This window comes from Mustela nivalis (genome assembly GCF_964662115.1).
Source record: "Mustela nivalis genome assembly, chromosome: 12".
Classification (NCBI taxonomy): Eukaryota; Metazoa; Chordata; class Mammalia; order Carnivora; family Mustelidae; genus Mustela; species Mustela nivalis.
Genome location: NC_139031.1, coordinates 15,877,043 through 15,898,027, shown reverse-complemented (window position 1 = coordinate 15,898,027; position 20,985 = coordinate 15,877,043).

The following is a 20,985-nucleotide window of genomic DNA, read 5'->3' as shown; positions in this document are numbered from 1 at the left end:
TCTAGAGGATGTGAGAGGAACTTTACTGAACATATGTTATGCAGCAAGTATTATGCTTATTTTTTGACCTTTTTATATCATTTTGAAAAATGGTTATAGTAAACTGTTTAGGTAGATATTTCTCCATTTAAAACTGAGGAAACTCAGAGCATTACAATAAACTGTTTAGATAGATGTTATTTCTCAATTTAAAACTAAGGCATAATAGCTGTCTCCAAACCTGAGAGGGCTAATGTTCAAAAAGAGTAGGTTTTACCTGGGCCATTCCAGAGGCTATAAAGCTTGGAATAGTGAAGAGAAATTAAATAGCAGTAGATTTTGGCTCAGTTTCAAGAACTTTATCAAAACTAGTTCTCCCTCAAGAGAATAGACAGCCTCAGAAGGTACTGACTGGAAAGGGTGTCAGCAAATAGTAAAATTTTGATTATCTTGGGTCACAATTGAAGAAAGATTTTCTTCATTTGTATCAAGAGGTTAACACAGTTTTGTTTTGTTTTAAAAGATTTATTTATTAGAGAGAGAGGCAGGTAGGGACAGAGGGAGAGAGAGAATCTCAGGCAGAGCCCTCAGGTGAGCACAGAGCCCCACATAGGGCTGCTCCCAGGACCCATGAGAACATGACCTGAGCTGAAATCAGTAGTTGGATGCTTAACCAGCTGAGCTATTCAGGCTCCCCCAGATGTTAACTCAGTTTTAACTCAGATTCAGTGACTCTTCTGAATTATTTTGTTCAGCCTTCTACATGGAAGTCCCTTCTGTAACACCCTGATATGTAATCATAAAGCCAGTAGGAGTCTATTATCTTCTATGTATTCTTGTCTGCTGTTAATTCATAAAAATTTCCAATATTTTATTTATCCTTGATTCCAACCGTAAATTCTTTTTTGGAGCAATGAGGCAGGGAAACATGTTTCCCCAAGAAGTTCATGCCATCAGAAGACAGCATAAAGGATCAGGAGGATTTTTCTTATATTGATATTTTATTTCTATTCATTGGATCTTTAAGTGTATGAAGATGGTGGTCATGTTTTCAGGTTGTCTTTGATGATGAGCTAGTGTTCATTTCATCTCACTTACTATTAGTTGGCCAACCCTTTCTTGAAGATATTTTAGTTTTTAAAAAATTCCTTTTATGGTATGGGCACCAAAACAAACATAAGTATGTATACCATCTTCATGCAAACTTTAAGGAGCTTTTTAGCTCTGATTAGCATCTTGGCTCCTCTTTCAAAAAATCTAGTAAATAAAGGGGTTAAAACTCTAAAGTATAAGAAAAAAATCAGTTATAGCAAATCAAGTGTATGTTACATACTGAGGTATAATTAAAAAATCTTCTAATGATTACTTTCATGATGGATTATTATCCAACACAGCTACAAAGGTCTTGGGCAGATGAAGATGATCTTTTTCTCCAAATGGATCAGAACATGAATTTTAAAGGTTCGGGGCTTTTCAACTCCAGGACAGTCACGGGAGTCACACCTTGTAGCTATAGTGGTTATAAAAGAAAGCAAATAAAAGAAAGAAATTTTTGACAAAAGAGTCAGTGGTGGATTGCCACTGAGTTGCCCTGGACTCTGGTCTGTAGATTTGACCTCAGTGTTTTCAGACTTTTTATATTTCACTGCCTTGAACCTTGTTGACATTTGCTTGTTTACCGTGCTTCTTGCCTGCTTCTACATGATAAAGTAAAAAGGAACATAAGTGCCTTTTCAGTTAAATATAGATATAAACTATATAAGGGGCATTTGTGGGAGGATAAGTAGTACAAGTCACTCATTTGGAAAAAAAGAATTTTCTAATTGTAGGCCAAATATTTAGGTTAAAAAATTACCAGTGTCTTGAGTTTCTAACTTGTTACTGGCACTCTAAAAATCAGTGGAACTTGTCATAATGTTCAGAGATAATGGCTACTCTCTGACAGCAATAGAAAGCAATTATATTTGTATAGCAGTAAATTTTTTAGACTTTAAAGGAATTATTTCAGTATGAATATATTAAAGCCTTAGAGGAGAAGACAATTTGAGATCCCACATAAAGCTGTGATTATTTATTCTCATCATTCTATGGCCAGAAGAATTAAATGGTTTTCCAAGCTCTACACCTCTTTAGTCCATATAGATTGACCTAAAAGTGACAACTTTAAATAACCTGCCTGATTCTCTTTCCACAATTCCATATAATTATGAGATGTTGGAACAGGATTCATATATGTTAGTCTGTGCTTTATATACCTAGCAAGATACAACTCAAAGACTGTGTTATGGGTGTGTTGAATGGGATGGATAACAAATGTTTTCCCCTAACCTAAATTTCCCAGTGGGCATCCCTTAACATGAATCTATTCCTTGTCCTTCTACTCCCTGAGTATGGTTACTCTTACAGAAAAAGTATTAAAATGTCAATTGAGAGAAAAATGAGGTCTTTGGAAGAGTTCTTCCCATTGTTATTAGAGCATGGAATTATTAGTAATTTAGCTAATTGGACACAATGAATGCTGAAAAGATATGTGTACCTCTTTGAAGGGTGAAAGATATTTTTTCTGATAGGCTGATGAGGTCAAGTTTCAGACAGTGCACAAAGTGGGAAAATTTCAAAATTACCGATAGTTAGAAACCATACTGCCTTAGAAAATAAGATATTTTATCCTGCTAGGTATGTATGAGTGACCTGAAGGGGATATAAGGCCCATGGCAAGGCAAAAAAATAAGTATCCCAAAGGCTTCCCTGGGAAATTGAGTTGTGGGTTTGAAGCCATGAAATGGGAGTACAGCTGATTTAGGCTGTGAAGTATTTACTTAATCCGCAATGTTGCCCAGAGAAGACCTTGGAGTTTCAAAGCCGAATCTATCAAAGAAACCAACACAAAACAGGTAGACTAAACAGCCTTGCACCACCTTGCTTGTATCCATAAATATCTGAGCCTCGGCCTCCAGCCTACTTGCAAATGATGTCATTATGCAGACCTAGCTTTGGCATGAAGACATAATTAGTATTCAGTCTGACAGAAAACCATTTCATTTAATTCCACTGGCTGAGATCCAACCGGCAGTATATATATGACAGCATACGAAACAGGCACTTTGGGTAAAAGCAAGCTTGGCATTAGTACGCTGAACAGTGACCTGGAATGGGAACAGGGACAGAGCAAGGTTGGAAGGAGCAAAGGAACAGAGGGAGTTGTCATTCCAGTTCAGAAACCCACTGAGTTCATGTTTTCGATGCAAAGAATGAGGGTTATTTAATAAAGATTCATATGCCCTGTTAGTCATCTGTCTATGAACAGATTTATGAACATAGTCATGATTAACTTTTAACCTGAAAAAATTACAGAAATCCTCATAGGGATTTACCTGGAATGAGAATCTGATCCTACATGTTAAATGTCTTTTGCAATAGGAGGATGTGTGCTGTCTCTTTAACATACTAGTTCTTTCTCTGTGACCTCTAGCATTTTGACTTATGTGGGAACTGTCTGCGAAAAGTATTTAACACAGAGATTACAGTTAACCAATGATGACATTTAATGCTCCAGATGCATCCCCATGCTTCTCTTTCCTGTTCTGTGTCCTGGGACAGGGACATGTATAGACTCTATCCTTAGTCTTCTCTGTCCTATGGCTTCTATTTGGATTTTATCAGTAGGGGGCACCAACAAGAGATTTGGAGATTGAGAAGAAATTCCTGCAGGTTCCCTGTGGGTAGACTCTGCCCTCTACTGAAGGCTATAATTCCTTTAAGGTGGCCCTCTTCTCAGAGTACTCTCTCTGAGTTCTGTTAATTACTCCTGTCCCTGGTCTTTTTTAAGACTAAGAGTTCTCAATAACCTGTTCTCAATAACCCTGGGGTACTGCATCATTGTATTTTTTCCCCCCTAAACCTTGCCCTTGGCTTTGAAAATGGCCTTCATTAAACTCACCTCAAATTGTCTAATTTTGGCTTTTCATCTGTTTCCTGATGACTATTACTGACAGTTACAGGTTCCGACATGCCTGGACAAAAGTCAGAATCATCCAGAGAACGAAAAGGAGAATGTAACCACAGAAGTCTAGGAGACTGTTGCTTCACAGGAATGGAAAGTAGTAGAATTAATTGGTGGGATTTTGAATGGAAAGGAGTCTCTGATGTCTGAGATCACTGTTCATTGTCCTGAAAATCATGGGCAAGGATGTTTCTATAAATTTATCACTAGTAGAAGATGTGCTTTGATTTTTGCTACAAACGTAAGGACAGATTAACGTCAATTTATAGCCTTTTTTATTTATATCTGTAGTTATGGAATTGATGGTCATGAATGAAAATAACAGTTTTTACTTGATCAATGTGAGAATCAAGCTTTCCAAAATAACCTTACTTACATCCTTCTCAGGCCCCACATCCCAGCATTACCATCCATGCCAGCACCTTTATGCAGGGTGAATAGTGATTAGTAAATGGGAGTGGCCTTCTGGCTCACTTTTTTGATTTTTTACCCACTCTCATTACTTTACTCTTTATTTCCTCATTTGTAAATAAGTTTTATTTATTGATTGAATAAACTTTTAATTGACTCATGCTTTTTCTTTCTTACTTTAGTTCTTTCATCCTCTTTCTCATAAATATTTTTGATACGAAGTAAAAGAGAGGAGGTGAACAGGGGAGAGAAGAGCAGGCATATATGAATAGAAGGGGGGGCAGTTTATTGTGAGAGGATTGAACAAAGTGAAGCAGGTGCTGAAGGGTGCAGTAAAACGTCTTACTCCTGTATTATCCTTGCTGAGAATGCTTGCCTTTCACCCTGGGTTCAGTTTAGGTAAATAGTAGAGTAAGTTTTTGTTATGGTAACAACAAACAACCAAAGTATACTGCAAATCAAGAGAAAACTTTGGCATTTTCACTTAATAACAGTGGCCACAAGACGGCGGAGAAAATGCATGTTTTTATGACCAAAACCTAGCAGAGTTCACAACATATTATTTCTTTGAATCAGCAAATATTTTTTGAGTGCTTAGTATGTGTTAGGTACTGTCATATATGCTGGGTACCTTACTGTGGGTGAGGTGAATGCATATCCCTTTTCTTGTGGATCTTACATTCTAGTTGGGATAGACAGCCAGTAAAATATGAATTAAACGTTTAACATGCTAACTAGTGATTGTTGGAAGAGGTCATCAAGAAAATGTGACCACCAGTGGGCCGTCAGAGGCTCCACATTCCTTCCCATGTCTTTAGATGTGTGTCCACCCACTGTGGGGACCATTTTCAAGGACACATGTAGCCTTGAGAGAACAAGTGTTGTCGAGACCATCTGGACTGAGTACCTGATTAGACCTTGTTAAGGCTTCTCTGTAAACTTTTGAGATTCCAATGAGTGGGTGCTGAGATCTGCCTATCTAGTACTCAAGACAAGCCTTGAATATAAGTTATTTTCTTACTCAACCTGCCACTTCCCAGTCTAGGGTGGTTTGCTGCTTTCTTCAGTCTCTCTATGCCCTCTGTGATGGGGACCAGTTTTCAAACCAAAAGTAAGTGCCCAAGAGAAAAATGAAGCAGGGAAGGGATATAGGAAGTACTAGAGACAAGTGTTGCAGTTTTAAACAGGGCAGTCAATGAAGGTCTTATTGAGAAGATGGCCTTAAACGAAGACCGGAAGTAGTTGAAGATGCCCATCCATATATGGATATCTGAGGAAGGCATAGAATTGGTAGTAGCTAGTGCAAAATCCTTGAGGCAGAAGCATGTTTGGAATATTGAAAAAAGAGAACAAGAATGTTAATACGGTTAAAGTAGAGGAAGTCAAAGAGGTAGAGGAAAGAGAGAGACAGCTTGTTTAGGTCAGGGGACAGCAAATAAAGAACCAGACAGCAAATATTTTAGGCTTTGCAGGATAAGATCCCTTCACATATGCTCCTCTTTCTGTTTTTCCTCTATTCTCCTCCTTTGCCTTTTTCTTCTTCCTCTTCCACTTATACTCTTGCTTCTTCTGCTTTCCCCTGAAGAATGTAAAAATCATTCTGTGCTGGGGTCCACGGTCTGGATTTGACTCGCAGACAGGAATTTGACAATCCCTGATATAAATGACTTTAAGGGGGTGGGTGGGTGGGTGGGTGGAAATCACTTACATTTTACGAGGGTCAGTTTTCCTGCCCTCTAGAAAATAGACCGTAGAGGACAAAGATAGAACCAGGGAGACTGTCAGCAAATCTTGCCAACAATCCAGCCATAGACGATGATGATGGGACGGACTCTGGGATTGCTGAGGATGTGGTACGTTTGAGTCCACATATCTTTGGAAAGAACTGCTGACAGGATTTAATGGTGGGTTGGATGTGGGTATGGGGGAGAATGTGGATGTGGGTATGAGAGAAGACATGGATGGCTCTAATTTTTTTTTTTCCTGAATAGTTAGAACAAGGAGTTACAGTTTACTGAAATGTCAAGTGGGAGGAATCTTGAAAAATGACCCTTGAATTTACCAAAAAGATTAACTTTGAAACTTTTCATGGTGCTTTGGAAACTCTTCATTCTGTTAGGCTTTTGAGAGGCAAGAGAACTAAAGAATGGAGATACTGAATAGGGACAACATTTGATAAATTTCTTCTTTTAAAAGTATCATATAGAAATGAGATAGTAAACGAAAGGTGATTAGTAGTTAAGTAAGGGTTTTTTTTAATTATTTTTTGAAGACAGTAGAAATCGCAGTAGGTTTGTGTCCTTCTGGGGTGTTGCTCTAATGAAGGGAAATTGATGATACAGGAGGGGAAGAGGAGAACCCTTGAAGGATGTCTTTGAATAGGTGAGAGAGGATGAGAGCAGGTGGAATGTGAGCCCTCACCTGGGGTTTTAGATGCTGCAACTATTTTAACAGGGAGGAAAGCAAGGCACAGATATAGGTGAATGAATAGATGTGGGAAATTGTACTAATCCTCCTTGGTTTCTTCTTCTGTTCTCCTGCTGAAAGAAAAGCACGGTCATCAGCTGAACATAATAAATATTGAGGAGGTGGGGCTAGGGGTTTTAGAAGAGGTTAACTTACAAAACAGTTGTGTGTGAGGAAATGTGGAAGGGTTGCCATGAATGGTCCATGTGAGGTTCATGGATACCTGTTGTAAGTGAGACTAGCCAGCAAGTTTGTATTTTTCTCTAGCCATATTTCATGTGCAGAATAGCAAAAGCACTGGATTTAACAAAGTGAATTGAGGTCAAGAGGGACAAAAGATTTCAGATAGATGAAAGGGGTCATTTTAATTTGGATCATGATATTTCAACTGGTTAGAGAGGGAAGTAAAACATTGAAGAAAATGAAGGGCAGTGAAAAAAAAGGCAGGATGAATAGATTATAGGTACTGGTGGGGTTGAAAAATTGTGGGAGTTGTGGCACTAGATGGAAGGAGCTAGAAAGATAAGAGATATTGGATGGAGAGTAGGATACTTGAAAATGAGGTATGAGGAGGTTGTAGTTTTGGGTAATGAAAAAGTGTGGGATATGAGCATGAATTGTGGCTCTGGTAGAGTGGGAAATAAACTCCTTTTAGAGAATTAAGGAATTAAGAGTCTGGGTCTTAGAATAATCATCTGTGTGAAAATTTAAACCACTAAGAATCATCTGGTATATATTTGCAGAAAGTGACAGTCGGCTGAAAACTAAAATCTTCAAGGAATAAGCATGAGTGACAGTTTGGTGACATTAAATGGTTATAACAAGGAGTGATGGTGGTTGTATAGCTTGACTACAGGAGATTCAAAGTTTGTTTTGTTTTGTTTTTGTTTTAGAGAAGAAAGAAAGACTATGTTCTGTAAGCAGCAAGGAGTACACAGTCCCAGTGATAGGGAGAGAGTGAAAGACAAAACAGATATTGGTAGCGTTGTCAGGAAAAGTCAGGTTTCAGTAGAGAAGAATATTAGAAGAGAAATGGAGAAAAAGAATATAGGGAATTTTGCTGATGGCTGGCTATGAATTTCAGAGGGAAGCATGGCTGGATTTCAGAGTTGGGTAGAAATGAGAACTGAGGCGTAAAGAATGTCTAGGGAATTTTTTTTTTAAGATTTTATTTATTTATTTGACAGACAGAGATTACAAGTAGGCAGAAAGGCAGGCAGAGAGAGAAGAGGAAGCAGGCTCTCGAGGAGCAGAGAGCCTGATGCGGGGCTCGATCCCAGGACCCTGGGATCATGACCTGAGCTGAAGGCAGAGGTTTTTAACCCACTGAGCCACCCAGGTGCCCATCTAGGGAATTAGAGTTGGACGTTGAGGGGTACCTGGGAGTTGTGGGATTCATTTGGTGACTGAAGCAAACAGGTACAAAGCGCACAGTGATCATGGTGGTGTTAGTCTCAAGGCACTCAGGACTGGGTTATTGGAACGGAGAGGTAGGCATCTTGTCAGAAGCATGAAGACACTGGGCTCCTGTCAGAGGGGTGTGGGGTGGGGTGGAGAGTAGGGGGTGGTGGGCTAGTGTAGATTAGTATGTGTGGGTATATTAAATGACAGTCTAATGAATAAAAGTTATTATTATGGTGCTATATTAAAAATAATTAATTGCCCTCATCCCCATTCTCATCCTCAACTATGAGATATCAACTATTTACTCTCTGCTATGGATTATAATTGGAACTTACATAACCTTTTTATTATTAGCGTCTCACAAACAAATATCCTAGAAAGTAGATACTGTGAGATCAGTTTGTAAGTTTTTAAACTTTAGACAACTGAGACCCAAAGAGTTGAAGTAACTTGTCTGAGGTCTCACAGTGAGTAGCGAAGTAGAGTTCACACCTGGGCCATGTAGCTCCTAAACCACTCTTTTCCTGGTAATACTGTTTTTCCATTAGTACTAATGGAAATACATACCTACTGTTTCTTTTTAATGATCTCACTTGGATTTTTCTCTTCTGTGGCACAGAAATCTGTACATGGGGAGAAGTGCAGGCTTATCTATTGATGGATGATTTTCTGAGGTTATATTCTTTAGAGAAAACTAAGTATTAATTGAAAACCTATCTGTTTTATTAGTGATGTCAAATGTAATGATTTCCTTTTGGCTTGGTGTAGTCTGACAGAAGAATATTCCAATTTTAGGCTAATTGATTTTTGCCATAATGCAAACAAATAGAAATTTCCATGATCTTTGCTTAAAATAGAATGTGATTATCCTTGCTCTTATATGCCCTGCCCACTATAATCTTTAAGCCTTCCCTTTCATTTAAATGTCCTCCTCAGTGATTCACTTTTGGACTTCCATGATTAATTCTGGGCTCATTTAATATGTTAGTTGAATTTGATTATCCAAGGGACTGGTGACCTAGAAAGTACAGCATCTGACACCAATAAAAATTGTTTCTCATCACAGTTTAGTAGATAGCTAACCTCCATTGTCTTGGGCCAGAGTGAATATCTGCTTTAAAAACTAGCTTTAACATTCCTTTCCCTCTTTGCATGCTTAGAATGGAAGAGTAGCTGCTCAAACTGAGTCGCAAAAAGCTTTTCTGTCAGTATGTGAAAGATTCACAAGTTTAACACAATATTTTTAAAACCTGTATTCTATTTGGATACAATTCTTTTGTTAATCTCTGTTCCTCCTTGCTGATCTTTCCAAATCCTTTTCTCATATTTATGCTAATTCTTCCCTCTTGAGCACCTTACATAAATTAAGTAAATTTTTAAATTAAGAGAAGTAAAAAAATATTGTGCAGATTATCTTTTCTGCTTATCTGACTCAGACATCTGCATGTTGGTAATAGTCTTCTGAAACTAACAAAATCGACTCCAACAAGCCAAACATGAAGTGGGGACAAACATTGATCAAAAACGAAACATTCAAATGACTCTTTTCTGAAGGAGGAATAACTACCTCCTCTAAGGCTATAGCAGAAGAATCTTTTTTGTTTGGGGGTGTGATATTGTGATTTTTAATAAGAAATATGTATGTGGTCTTTGACCACATTCCTGGCCAGTGCTCCTCAAAGGCTTGGAATTTCCTCTGTTAAGAATGATAGGGTGTCTTTTGTTAAGTTAATGAGATGACTTTCAGAAAGCTCAGTGGTAACCCAGGGATGAAGACTGGTTTCCGGGGAACCAACCACATGATTAGAGGACCAGAACTTGGAATTTATTTCCTACACCAACCTCTAGAGGTATGTAGGGATGACAGAGAAGCTGGAAGTTTAATCAGTTGCCAATGACCAATGGTTTTATCAGTCATGCCTCTAAATGAAGTCCTCATAAAAACTCAAAAGGATTGAGTTTGGAGAGCTTCCCAAGTTGGTGATAATGTGGAAAAGCAGGGAAGAGCCACTTCTAGAAAGCATGGAAGCTCCAAGACCTTTCTCCATACCTTGCTTTATACATCTTTTCTATCTGGAAATTCCTGAGTTATATCCTTTATAATAAACCAGTGATCTAGTAAGTAAAACATTTTTCTAAACTCTGTGAGCTGCTTTAGCAGAGTAATTAAACCCTGGGAACCTTTAATTTATAATCAGTGGTTATACCTGGTCAACCTGGATTTGTGACAGCCATCTGAAGTCCAAGGAAGGGATAGTGGAACTTCCTGCCTATAGCCAGGTGGTCAGAAGCACAGGTGTTTTCATTCATTCAACTCATTCATATATTTATCCTATCAACAATAATTGGGTAGCCACTGTGTGTGTCAGACACTATGCTAAGTCTGGAAATATAAAAAAGAATAATTCATGGATCCTATTTTTATTTTCTTACTTATTTGTTTACTCACTGATTTAACAAATATTTACCAAATCAAACTATTTGTCAGGCATTTAGGAATATAACATACATGAGTGAGTAAAATAGGAATCCCTGCCCCTACAAAGCTTTTATTTTAGAAGAGGGCCAGTGTTAGACAGGGGTTGCCATATGCAATTTTAGGAATGGTAAAGAATATTAAAGGCAGTAGTCCTGAGAGAGTTGAAATAGATACAACTCAGAAAATGAGTTGATATGTGGAATTGTAGGTAAGTTATATTAATTAGATACAAGAATTCAGTATGTCTGGTTTATTTAATCTTTGCCTCTAATAATATCTTCTCCCTATTTTTGTGTGCTGCTATTTTAATAAAAATATGAGTGTTGTAGTCAGAGTTTGGGAATTCTTTCCTGGCTTCCTATGGAAGAGATACCCTTCTCACCTGCTCTGGGCCTTTATCCATCCTTTTGTGGCATAAACCCAATTTGAGGAGTGCCTGCTATATAGAAAGCACTCACTCAGTGTTAAAGAATAAAAGAAAAAAAAATCTCAGTTCAAAAGAGATGATTAGTCACTTTAAGTATTATCAGTTGGTGGCTAATATAGTAGTATATTTGTAGTAGGAATTTTTCCATAAACATGGCTCTCCTTAATTTCTAACCATAGCTACCTATTTGCAAATAATACCTTTGGATATGAAGAGTAGGGTGAATAAAGGTGAATAGTTCAGAACTAAACATATTCCTCTTAGAAAACCAACTCAGAATAGAATTCCCTGCTGCCGCCTGGGTCAGAGAGGCCACACCATATACAATGTTCTAGAACTATATTTGTTGCTTTGGGCCTGCTAATCATATATCCAACTTTGTCCAATGAGCTAAGGTATTGGTTTTCTTACATTTCAATTTACACTTCGCATCTGTCTTTTAAAAACAATTGTTATTACAATTTTTCTAAAAGTACAAAGAACTCTAATAATAGACCAATGGAATACAGAAAAAATATCCCAACTACTTGCCCAGAAGGAGGGTTGGTCCAAGTTAACATTCTGCATGACAAGAGATAACGAATGCCTGCTGTACTAAGAAGTAGAGCTTACACTAAATCTGACCCAACCTTAAAAAGCCTGTGAGAGAGATGGCTTTGTCAGGACCTCAAGAATGCCAAGTATCTGTAAATAGATATGACCAAGGGTAGATTTTCATAAGTATATCATCCAAATGGTTTTTGTCAACTACTACCTGGACATGATGAAAACAAACATCTACCATAAATGTTAAAAAAAGGTTTTAAAGCTAAGAAAGTTCTTGGTATAATGTGCAAAGCTGCCACCTCAGACAAATAGTTGTCCTCCACCTCAGTTATTTCACTGTGTATACACTCTCAGACAAATATTTACTCTTCCGGATCATGAAGATGAAGGACATAGATTGGAATCGTTAAGATCTGTTTTCTCTCACTGTTATGAACACCTTGTCCCTTCTCTTATTTTTTCTTTCAAGTCTGCAACACATTTTGTGCTTGAATTATTCTGTCCAGTAGGCTTCTGTAACTTGTAACTTAGTTTTGTGTTCTCTCACCAGGCTTTTCAGGGAAGACCTAAAAAGAGTCTTAAGAGGTTGAAGACCAGGGGCGCCTGGGTGACTCTAGCTCAGGTCATGATTCCTGGGTCCTGGGATCAGACCCCTTTGGGACTGCTTCACCCTTCTTCCTCTGCCTTTCCCTGACTCATGTTCTCTTTCTCCCTCTCATTTCCTTAAACAAAGAAATATATAGAATCTTTTTTTAAAAAGAAGAGGGTTAACACCATGACACTGAAATGGTGAGATATTACGTATCAAACCAAAAGCCATATGCCCAATTCTTGCTCTCTTGTCATTCCCGGACCCTGGAGTTTGCCCTGACATGGAGGAGGTTAGATCTTAGAGGTCCAACAGTACCAAGTCTAGGGCCAGAGAAGAGCAAGTGTCAAATATGGAGTAAATGTGGATCCCTAAACCCCTGCACCACCTTTGTTCTTGGTGGTTGCTGATTTACCATCCATTTTATGTGTGCAGTACTTCATTTATTCATCTAGATGAATGCTAGTTTGAATGCTAGTTCTGTACTCAGTTCTGTTTTTGTGCTAGGACTACAGGGATGAGCAAGATACCCATAATCTTGAAGAATGTTCAACATAGTGAGAACAACAGATACTTCGTCATGCCTTATAGGAAGGGGGCTTACATGCAAATGTGTTGGGGAATTATGTCCTCTGGCCAGCAGTGTGAAAGAATAGAGCGAAGATACATGAGGAGCCATGTTTGCCTAGGAGGTTATATTCCCTCCACATGTGTTCCATGGTGTAGAACATTTCCAGTACAATCCTTTTACTTATTTTTTACCCCGTAGGGCTGTTTCTAAGGTTTGTGTTCCTATATATGTTTTAATTTCAGCCCAGGCTTATATAGTTTCACTCCTCATTCTATTTTCAAACCTCTCCCAATCATGACGTTTAAGCAAAGGGGCATCAGATCTTGAAGGCCCTTCTTTCTGCCATATCCACCAAGGATGTTGTATGTATTAATTATTCCCCTTAGAAACTCACATAGCCCTTTGTTCCCCTTTTATAGCAAATTTTCTTATTCTAGATTGTAAAATAGTTGTTTGTGTGCTGCTCTTGATTTGTTAGTTTTGAGAGCATAACACAGTACTCTTCTTTTTTTTTTTTTTTAAAGATTTTATTTATTTACCTGACACAGAGAGATCACAAGTAGGCAGAGAGAGAGGAGGAAGCAGGCTCCCCGCCGAGCAGAGAGCCCAATGTGGGACTTGATCCCAGGACCTCGAGATCATGACCTGAGCCGAAGGCAGCGGCTTACCCCACTGACCCACCCAGGCGCCCCACAGTACTCTTCTTTAACATTAATTAAAAATCCCATGAACAGAACAACCCTCTGAAGCTGCTTCCCTCTGCTCATCCACACCACATATGCTCTTCCACTTCTGGAAGAAAGGCTAAAACCAGCCCAACCTTCAGAACCAGTCTTTGTAAACCACAGAACAGCATTATCTGTGCACTCAATATAGTTGTCAGGTGTCAAACTAGGACTCCTTCTGAAGCTTAGTTGGCCTGTAGGTGGAATTTTTGAATCTCTCAAGTCTTGCAGGGTCACAAGATGGAATAATGAAAGCGACCTAAGAAAGACAGAGAAGAACACACTTGTTAGAGCTAGGGGAAATGTCTTCATTGGGATTCCTGAGGGGTAATATACTGTAACATGTGTGGTTCATTCACAGGCCAAGATGTGGCTGAAGATTAGGCTTTTCCTGTGCAACTGCAGTAGTGCCTCAGACATTCGGTGGTACCCTTGGGTGGCTATGGAAGCTTTTGCTCCTCCTCCATAATATCCATAACACTTGTCCTTCCTGCATCCATACTTCCTGCATATGGACAATGGACATTTTCTCCATCTTATGTTATATGGTATTCAAAGTGAAAGACAAGTCCTCTAGCGGAAGTCTCTATCTCAGTAAGATTCCTTACCCCAATATTAGCCCCAGTAAGTAGAATTGCTGAGCCCACCATTGGCCTCAGAAATTCAGCCAAAGAGCTATGTATGCATTTGTCAGTATTACCTTTGGCCTGAGTCTAGACAGTGGTAGAGTGTCTATCAAGCTGTTTGGTCTAAGAATCAACCCTAGATTAGTTCTGTGGCCTTACAAAACCTTTAGATTCATCTTTGTCTTAGGAGTATAACCTTTGGCTAATCACTTAATTTCTGAAATGGGATCTATAATATTACTATCTCCTTTGTAGGGGTATTGTGTTAAAGAATGCATGTAAAGTGCTTTGTGCAGTGACTAGCACATACTAAATTGTCATGTGTGTAGGCTATGATAATGATGACCATTATGATGCCATGAACCTATTTGTTGTCAGGCAGATATTACTGGTAACCTCATTTACACTAAATCTGTCTCCTGCCCCTCTTGACAGTATACCAGAATATGTCCCATATTCCTCAAACTAAAATACACCTATTATGCCTAGGCAGTGCCAGGGCTTTTCTGAACTAACGAAAGGTAAGTTACTTGTTTTATAAGGGATGACAACTCTTACCAGTGGCTTTAGGTTGGCCCTAAAACCATCCAGGTTTGATTGTCAAATCTACATGAGAAGCAGGAACATTATTACCATGTTCCAGCCAGTCCTGAGGAAACTGGAAAGTTAATTCCATTTGAGTAATATATATACATATTCCACCCCTCTTTTTGAGACCTTTAAAAATTTAATTATTGCATTTGAGGTTTGATATCTGGAGAAGGTGTTTATAGTATGAAATTATTCTCTTACTAGCTGAAGGCTTTGGTATCACTCTTATCAAGCAAGGGCGCATAGCTTTGTTTATGGTAACACATGGAAGGTGATTAAGTCAGTGACAGGTGGGGTGAAGAGAAGAGGTGGCATTACATTTCAGCAAATATTTGGAAATCTTTGGAACTTAAGGCAGTACAAATAGAATCAACCAAAAATGGAAAAGTTGTGGTATTTTTGATGAATATTCCAGCAGTGATGTATTATGTTCTTTTGCATTTATTTATTCAGCTTGATGGAGGATATAAGAAGGTGCTTTGGATTAAGCTCTTTAATATCTTACATTTGTATTTTGCCTTTCACCCCAAAGAGCTTAATAAACTATGTTTATACAGCTTTATAAATCTTACACAGAATTGGCCTTTTCTTCACCAGACATGGTAGAAAGCCATCTGTGGTAGACATCTGCCCCACGAAGGAGGTGAGGAATTCAGGCCAAGCTCACCAAGGTAGATTCAGCAGGTACAGGCATGTACCAAAATCCTAACTATTGGGCAAATGCTGGCTTGACTTACGGGTTTGGGGAAAGAAGTCCATTGAGAACATTAATTAATGTACTATTTAATTAATTTATTAATCTACTATTTAGACAGTTGGTGTGAGTTGCCTTGTTCTTGCTAGAGTGTAAGGGGGGTGGTTTCCATGAAGTTTTGGCATTTCCTGTCTTGAACCATTAACTTATTTGTCACCTTGATTAAAAAGTAACAACACATCAGTTATTTGCTTAAGCTTTTTAAAGATGTTTTGTTAGGAAGCCATTTTTCTTATGGTTAGAATGGAGAAAAATGGTACACATATATGTTTGGGTCATCATAAAAATAACAGATATATAAAAGCATTTTAATTTATATTTATATTATATATATTGAAAATGATTTATTTTTAAATATTTTAATATTCTAATATAATTAACATAAAGTGTTATATTAGTTTCAGGTGAACAATATTCAACAATTCTATACATCACTTGGTGCTCATCACACTATGTGTACTCTTAATCCCCTTCACGTGTTTCACCCATCCACCCATGCATCTCCCCTCTGATTACCGTGTTTGTTTTCTGTATCTAAGAGTCTTTTTTTGTTTATCTCTTTTTTGTTGTTCATTGGTTTAGTTTCTTTCTTTTTTTTTTTTAAAGGATTTTTAAAAATTATTTATTTATTTGACAGAGATCACAAGTAGGCAGAGAGGCAGGCAGAGAGAGAGGGGGAAACAGGCTCCCTGCTGAGCAGAGAGCCCGACATGGGGCTCGATCTCAGGACCTTGGGACCATGACCCGAGCCGAAGGCAGAGGCTTTAACCCACTGAGCCACCTCGGCACCCCAGTTTAGTTTCTTAAATTCCACATGTGAGTGATATCAAATGGTATTTATCTTTCTCTGACTGACTGACTTAATGTAGCATCATACCCTCTAGATCCATCCATATTGGTACAGATGGCAAGACTTCATTCTTTTTTATGGCTGAGTGATACTACAGTTTATATATTTATCACCTCTTATTCATCCATTCATCTGTTGATGGACACTTGGGCTTTCCATAATTAGGCTATTGTACATAATGCTAATAAATATAGGGATGCATGTATTTTTTTGAATGTGTATTTTCATATTCTTTGGGTAAATGCCCAGTAGTGAAATTGGGTCATGTAGTAATTTTATCTTTAATTTTTTTGAGGAACCTCCATACTGTTTTCCACAGCGCCTACACCAGTTTGCATTCCCACCAACAGTGCATGAGGGTTCCTTTTTCTCCACATCCTTGCCAACACTTGTATTTTTTATTTTAGCCACTCTGACAGTTGTGAGGTGATATCTCGCTGTTTTCGATATACATTTCCCTGATGATGAATGATGTTGAGCATCTTTTCATGTGTCTCTTGGCCATCTGAAGTTTTCTTTGGAGAAGTGTTGGGTCTTCTGCCTATTTTTAACTTGGATTATTTGATTTTTTTAATGTTGAGTTTTGTAAGTTCTTTATATATTTTGTATACTAATCTTTTATTAGGTATGTTATTTGCAAATATCTTCTCCCATTCAGTAGTTTTCTTTTAGTTTTGTTGATTGTTTCCTTTGCTTTGCAGAAGGATTTTTTCATCTAGTCCCAAAGGTTTATGTTTTTGGTTTTGTTTTTTCTTGCCTCAGAAAAATGTTGTTATGGCCAGTGTCAGAGAAATTACTGCCTGTGCTCTTTTCTGGGATTTTTATGGTTTCAGGCTTCACATGTAGGTTTTTAATCCATTTTGAGTTTATTTTTGTGTATGATGTAAGAAAGTGGTCCACCTTTATTATTTTGTGTGTCCCTGTCCAGTTTTCCCAACACCATTTGTTGAAGAGATTATTATTTTCCCATTGCATATTCTTGCCCCATTTATTGAAGATTAATTCACCTTATAATTAAATCAAATATTTCTGGGTTCTTTATTCTGTTCCATGGATCTGTGTGTCTGTTTTTGTATCAGTACTATACTGTTTTGATTACTAGTATAGTATATCTTGAAATCTGGGATTGTGATACTTCTAGTTTTGTCATTTTTCAGGATTGCTTTGGCTATTCTAGGTCTTTCGTGAAATTTTAGGATTATTTCTTCCAGTTCTGTGAAAAATGCTGTTTGTATTTTGATAGGGATTGCATTAAATCTGCAGATTGCTTTGGGTAGTATAGACATTTTACCAGTATTTATTCTTTCATTACATGAATGTAGATATCCTTCTGTTTGTTTGTGTTATCTTCAGTCTCTTTCTGCAGCGTTCTATAGTTTTCAAAGTATAGATCTTTCACCACCTTAGTTAACTTTCCTGGGTATTTTATTATTTTTGGTACAGTTGTATAGTTTTATTATTTTGGTACTGTTGTTTTCTTAATTTCTCTTCCTGTTACTTTACTATTAATTGTGGAAAAGTACCTGCACCCCAGTGTTTATAGCTGCAGTGTCCACAATAGCCAAATTGTGGAAACAGCCCAGATGTCCATCAGTAGATGAATGGATCAAGATGTCACACACACACACACACACACATACACACACACAGGAATCTTACTCATCCACCAAAAAAAAAAAAAAAAAAAAGGAAATCTTACCATTTGTAATAGTGTTGATGGAACTAGAGGGCATTATGCTAAGTGAAATAAGTCAGTCAGAGAAAGACAATTATCAAGATTTCACTCATACGTGGAATTTAAGAAAGCAGAGAACCATAGGGGAAGGGAGGGAAAAATAAAATAAGACCAAATCAGAGAGGGAGACAAACCATAAAAGACTCTTAACTATAGGAAATAAACTGAGGGTAGCTAGAGGGGAGGGGGGACTCTGGGGAATGTGGTAGCTGGGTGATGGGCATTAAGGAGGGCACGTGATATAATGAGCAGTGGATGTTATATGCAACTGATGAATAACTGAACTCTACCTCTGAAACTAATGATACACCATATGTTAATTAATTGAATTTAAATAAAATAAAATTTAAAAAATGCAATGGATTTCTGTATATTGATTTTTGAAGATGATTTTAAATGATAAATATCATCTTGATTATAGCCATTAGTGTTAAGTAAATGGAAACTATTATTGGATTTCATATTGGGATTATATTATAAGAGTCATGCACATATAATAGTTTCAGATGTTCATTCCCGACAACAAAAAAAACAACCAAAATATAGCTGGTTAGATGTAATAATGGAAGTAAAATTGTAATCGATAAATAATAAATTTATTATTATGCTCTTTAGACTTTAGGTGGCATTTGATCCTTAATATTCAATTTGAAGTCTTTCTGTCTTTTTCTCTCTCTCTCACACATGTGCATACCCATCCCTAATTGGTGGAATCCTAAGTCAGGATTCAAAAGACCTCTAGGTTAATCTTGATTTTTGTCAGAGATCAATTTTCTGGTCTATCTCTCTCTAACCTCAGTTTCTTAGTTTATGTTACTTTCTGTGGAATGCAGTAGTGGAAAAAGGATATATATTATGATAATGCTACATTAAATGTATGAATCTTCTGAGGAATTTGTATGACTTTAAAATCTCACATATCAGGTTAAAAATAACCAAACTCTTCTAGGTCCTGCAAATTCTTTAGCAGTGTAAACTTTATAACTTTGTTAACCTTTTGCTTTACTGTATTACCACTTACTGCATTAAATCAGGATAAGTAGATTCATGAAGTTTTAAAAGATGTCCACTTTCCACTTGGGAACATTAAAATTCTGATCTATTTGGTACAAATCTGTGATATGTTCAATTGAATTGAAGAAGATGCCAACTTTAATATACTATTTATAAGCATCATAAAATGCTTTATGAATAGCCATATCTTTGAAGGACAAGACTAACACCTACCTTGAATATATGGGTTGAAACTATACACTTTCTTAGTCAATACCTCAAGCTCTTACATATTCAAATTTCTATAAATAACTGGGTTGTATTTGGGCTATACCATATTTGTTTAATTTATAATGATGACTTTCCCTTCATTTTAATTATTTTTTCTTTCAGCAACTAGCAACATGACTAAGCTTTGAAATTTGGAAGTTCATATTTTAAATCAAGGTATTAGAGTAGCATTTATAAAGAAGTGAAAAAGCTAAGTATCGTAGTCTGGAGGAAAAATCCATGTGTACTATTTCATTGTATTGTGACAGGTATAATTTCAGATGACAGGTATGTTTATCTTGTTGTTCCCAAAGGTACAACAATCTCATGCTTTTTACATACTGCTTAGGAACAATCAACACCTCTTCCTTTGTATCCTATTATATTTCTCAGAAAACTGCTTGCACAAGAAACTCCCCCACATTAAATTGCTTTGTGTTAGGAAATGGGTTATGCCTATGCACTTAGAAACAATGGATCCTGTAGGCTAGATTTCATGGGAAAATAGAACCCCACCCACCAAAAAAAAATTATTTTTTATAAAACTGACTGAGCTAATACAATTTCCAATCAGCTGTCTGCATGCTGGTTTTTAAGTGGATGCTATATATTGCAAACAATTCAATTACAAATAAGGTGTTTTACTCTAATATCTACTATAGTTCTTATTGGGAATGCCTGTGCTTATGCAATAATTAGAGTTCACATAGGTAGTTCAACTAAACATTTTAGTGAGTCCTTATTTAGAGAGTCCTATACTGCATACTGTGTAGAAAACAAAGATGGAAAACAGAGACCCTTCTTGTACTGTCTTACCTAACTTATTCTGCATTGTAGTGAATTTAGTTAGTTTAATAAAATCATTTTTTTTCCCCCTGGAGGTAAAGGACTGTATCATGATCATTTGCATTTCTCTCTTCACCCAAGTGCCATGTCTTGTGTGCAGTAGGTGCAATAAATTTCTAAAACGTAAAACACTTAAGAGACTGATATAATCAACAAATAAATTTGCTCTTGATTTTTAGATTTATAAAAAGGAAAACAATGATAGGGCATCTACTCTGTCAAATTAATAGGACTATAGAATGGTTTCCAGCATCTATAGAGAAAGTCCAAATATCTTTGGTGCTCAGGACCCTTCCTTGATAATTTGTCACTGCCTGCATTTCTATTCTCAGTTCTATGATTTCTTCCAACATATTCCACAGTCTAAGCCATGTTGAAATATGCTTATGTGATCATACATCCTGATTTTCTCAGAATGGACATGGTTTATACCAATTGTCTTGACATAACTATTAGTAACTACACTTTTTGCTTTTATTTGGGTATTGGTTTCTATCAAGTGTGTGGTCACCTTAATTTATATACTTATATAATTGGCCTGATGTTTCATTCTTCCTCATATTTTGGAAAGTTATTTTTAGAGCTTCTGTCTGTCCATGTGTGACAAATATTTGGGAGTTGGCTTGAAGTTTCTGGGAGTTTCAAGTTTCTCAAGAGCTGTTTAAAACTAGAAGAATCACGGAGACCTCGTTGGTTTAGATATTCTATAGAGCAGTTCTG